This window comes from Haplochromis burtoni, unplaced genomic scaffold (assembly GCF_018398535.1).
Source record: "Haplochromis burtoni strain Fernald_Lab_line unplaced genomic scaffold, NCSU_Asbu1 Contig_284, whole genome shotgun sequence".
NCBI classification, from domain to species: Eukaryota; Metazoa; Chordata; class Actinopteri; order Cichliformes; family Cichlidae; genus Haplochromis; species Haplochromis burtoni.
In genome coordinates, this window is record NW_024582645.1 from 185,925 (window position 1) to 190,867 (window position 4,943).

Genomic DNA, 4,943 nt, shown 5'->3' on the forward strand with positions numbered 1-4,943 from the left:
CACACACACACACACACACATACTCCCCCCTCCACACACACACAGGCTGACCTCCATGTTCTGTCCTTCAAACTGCAACAGAACTTTATGTCTCACTTAAGTCTTTATCACTGCTCTTCCTTCTGCTTTTGCTCATCGTTTCATTTTCTTTTTCTTTTTTCGGGTGCAACTTACCCAGTTTGCATAAATGTTATCTATTTAAACATTCACAGTATTCAAAGCTCCCAGACTGTGACTATTCTCTCATATTCTGGTCAAATGCATGCATCATACATTGCCCCCCTGCCCACCCCCAAAAAACGCATTATGTGCACAGATGGTTTATTATGTTTATTCTAAATGAATGGATTTCTTTTTATTTTTGACATTGCCAAGCAATTTATCTTGAGGACAATTTCTTCCTATTTTCCTCATCTTCCTCTCATTTCTTCTACCACCTGCTCCTTAAAATTCTAGTCTTTAATAGTGTAGGGTAAGGCACTTCACTGAACCTTAATGAATCTACTTGTTTTTCTCAGAATAACGCAGTAATGAACCATGGATGCAATTGGCTGGGTAAAATTAGCAGGATTTCTTGTGTAGAGGAACTCTAGTACAAAAGAAAACTAGAGACGATCATTTCTGACCCCTCCACTGAGTCAGGGGGAAACAACAAAAGAAAGGACAAAGAGGAAAAACAGAGGGGGAGGAGAGGAGGAGAGGCTCAGTCAGTTAAGGTTTTGTCTGCTATTGACTGTGCATGAATTGGATTCGGTCCAGACTGTAGTGGCAGTTGTTGAGGAATTCACCAAGAAAGAAGCAACTATGGCATTTCGGCAGGGACGTACTTGAACAGAGGACAGCATCTAAGATGTGTGGAGTCTTTGGAGGATGAAACAATGAAGTGCATTGTCAGGAAATGTTGAACAACTACTATCAGAGCAATTTGGAGTGGGAAATACAAAAGAACAGAGGGGGAAGCTGAGGATGGATAGAGGACATGGAAGGTAAACAGGGACTTTAACTGAGGATAGAAAGAGAAACACAGCTAGGAGAGATTAAAAAAAAGAAACAGATTAGAGAGAAACAGCAGGAGAGATGCCACGCTGTGCTGCCCCACCAGACAGAGGAGAGCACTGACTGTTAATCACATTGTGTGTTTATTTTGTTTCCTCTTTTCCTTTTTGATGTAGATAGCATGGGTGTGCATTTGTGGACAGTGTGCCGTCTAAACTGGCTTCTTGACAATACTAAGAACATGTCTCTGTATTTTTGTTTGCACGCGGGGATTCGGTTTCCCTAAAGCATGTGCTTTTCGAGGTCTTTGGACATTAAGATGTTTAGTCTGAGACTTACTTGGTTAATGACATTTTTTTAATATAATACTCCAGCACAACCATTCAACTCTGAATTGACAAATCAAGGAAACATACATTGATATCGCATGCTGCACGTAGAAGACCGCCTGCTATGACATAAAGTAAAGAGGAGGAATTAGAGGCTTTCAGGCGAGAGCAGTTCCTCAGCCGCTGACAGGTCTCAAAGTAGAAATGTTTGCTATTCATGCTGAACCGCCGGTGGGTGTTTGTAGCTGTGCTCAGTCTTCTACGTTGCACTGTCTGTGCCTGACAAGTTCCAAAAACAGTCTTTTTCTTTTTTTTTTTTTTTAAGCTCATGAATGCAATGCCACCAGTGGGTTTAATGCTAGTGATCTTCCCTTTCGCTTTGTTCTCCTCCTCCCAAATTCTCTCTTTTTCACACAAAGTCATTCAGTCTCTCGAGTTTCTGTTCACCTTCACTCTGAAAGGAGCGTTTTGTGTATTTTTCAATTGTTTTTCATCCCTCATGAGAGATGGAAGCAATTCAGCGTAGAGCCTGACTTTCATTACTCATCCTTCACACACACACACACACACACACACACACACACACACACACACACACACACACACACACACACACACACACACACACACACAAGCAGCTGTTGATGATAAACAACTCATTGATGAAATTGGATACAGTTCAGTTCCTCTTGCTGACCTTTTTTATGCTTCCACTCGTTCCTCAAATTTATATCATTTTACAAATCTGTCTGAAATAATTTGTTCTGTGTTTTCCTAGTCATGGAGCATGAAGATGTTCACATTTCTTCTCCTAATAAAACCGAGCCCTTTTCGCCTCATCTGAGGCCTGACCGCAATCAAGCCTGTCCCATCCTGCCATGCCAGAGTGAGCTGGCACACACACTATCTCACCCTGGCATGGACCACACTCTGTCAGCCTCTGTTCCTACAGGAGAAATCAGCTAATTAGTCTGAAAAAGAAGAGACAAAGAGCTTTCAGCAGCTGGACTGAAAGAGGATCAGCTTTCCTGTCCCCATCATCCTTATTTGAGCTTTTTTTTTTTAATATACCAAGTGAGGGGGTATAAAATTGTTATCAATTTTTAAGTGTTTTAATCAGAATTTAGTTTTGTTTTTTACTGCTCAAAAGCTAAAGGAATGCTTAAAAACACCAGACCTCATTGGGAAAAACAAATCATGCTGGATATCTATACTTATATGGACTGGGTAATGTGTTAGGAATGAATGGATCCCACTTCATTTATGGAAATGAAATTATTAACCTACAGAGGTCTGAATTCAAAGTGACGCGACCCAGTTTTGCCAAAATTTTATTGCAGCAACTCAAAATGGTACTCAGTAGTTTTCAATGCCCCTGATTTGCTTGCTGAATGGCAGTCAGGGTGCCATTGACTGTAGAGGTCTGTGCGTCCCTCCATGTATATTCCTCCACAGAGCATCACTGACACACCATGAAGCCTATCATGCTGAACAGTGTTACAGACAGCATAACATTTTCCATTGCTTCTTCAAACTCATCTTTGTCACAGGCTCAGCTCTCGTCTGTTGAACGCAAACAGGGTTGTGAACCTGCAGATTCTGGTATTCAGTGACAAATGCCAATCAGACTCAGCAGTACTAGGCAGTAGGGCCCACTAGAGGGCATAGAGTCATGAAGTCTGTTTCTGTTTGTCTGTACAGAGACTTTTACACAAGTGGCCTGCTGAAGGTCATTTTGTAGTACTGGGTTCTGGATCTGGCAGTGCTCACTGTGTTCCTTAATGGATTAAACACCTATGGTCGTGTCCAGCTTTGGCTGTCTCCTAGAATCCCCTCCATGCTCTCCAGACTGAGCTGGGAGACAGAGTAAACCTTCTGGTACTGGCACGTATTAATAGGCCATCCTGGGAGAGTTGGACTAACTGTGAGACCTCTGTAGGGTCCAGGTATCGCCTCATGCTATCAGTGGTGACACTGACCCTAGCCAAATACAAAACCAGTGAAAAGATAAGGAGGGTAAAAATGTCAAAAATGGCTCAACCTGTAAAACCATTAATGTTTCTGTGATTGTTTCATTGTTGTCCCTCTACTACAGGGCTGAAACTGATTAACAACCCCCTAGACTACTTCTCAATGTCGCAGAAGTTTACTTAACTTTTACCATTAATTTTTTATAGTGCTGTTGTCCAAAGTACACAACTGAAGTGCTTTCTGTCAGAAAGGCATCTGTGTCCAATATATCACAAATAAATATTATCCATTCACTTTTAGACTTTTTAAACATTTTTGTGACTTCTCAGTAAGAGTTTAATCAGGTTCAGATGACAAAGATATTTTTGACTTATTTATTTTGGTTGTCAAACAGAAAAGGATTTGTGGTAAAACATATTCTTTCACGATGGCATACATGTTTAAAGAAGGCTTTTTTGGTTTGAAGACTTTTGGCAGAAAGCCTTAAAGGGAAATTAGTGGCAGCGGGGGGTGCACTTAAGCCTCCGCAGATGGAAAAACAGTAACTTAGAAAAACGAACGTGGAAAGAAAATTTATTTAGAAGCTTCATTCTAAAGTTATAAGTGAATATTGACATTTGGCCAAAAATAACAAATATTATGTGCAATTAAGTGTGTTTAACTTGCCTTTGCAGTGAACTTCAGAGAGATTCTCCTTTTTTTTCCTTGTGTAGTCATAAACACAGCAAACAAGTGAAAAAATGATTGTGATTTCTTTTTTTTTTTTTGGTAGGGGGTGATTTTCACCTGTGTACATGCTAATTATCTCTCTTTCTCTCTTTCTCTCTGTATTTTTGGGGATCCTTCTGATTTCCATCCCTGTGGGCCTGCTGGATGCCTGAAACATCAACTTCAGGTAAAACTAATGGTAGAAGTCTGTATGACTGGGTTTGTCGCTACTGATTGAACAATTTGCAGAAATATGGTTTGACTGCATGTTGTGTGTGCATTTGCAGCAGTACGTTTAATCAAATATGCTCTGTGTGCCTGAACACAACATCAGCATTTATGCCTTTCCGTATTCATGACTGTTTTTACATAAAGCAGTGTTTCATCCTCTAAATGATGTCCGTGGTAGGTACTTACATGGACATTTGTACTGGACCAGAGAGCAGGCAGTGAGGCTGTTGCACGAGTAAGTGCACTTCTTCATGAACTTGATGTGCTCACAAGCATACAGTGGGGCAAAAAAGTATTTAGTCAGCCACCGATTGTGCAAGTTCCCCCACCTAAAATGATGACAGAGGTCAGTAATTTGCACCAGAGGTACACTTCAACTGTGAGAGACAGAATGTGAAAAAACAAATCCATGAATCCACATGGTAGGATTTGTAAAGAATTTATTCGTAAATCAGGGTGGAAAATAAGTATTTGGTCAATAACAAAAATACAACTCAATACTTTGTAACATAACCTTTGTTGGCAATAACAGAGGTCAAACGTTTACTATAGGTCTTTACCAGGTTTGCACACACAGTAGCTGGTATTTTGGCCCATTCCTCCATGCAGATCTTCTCGAGAGCAGTGATGTTTTGGGGCTGTCGCCGAGCAACACGGACTTTCAACTCCCGCCACAGATTTTCTATGGGGTTGAGGTCTGGAGACTGG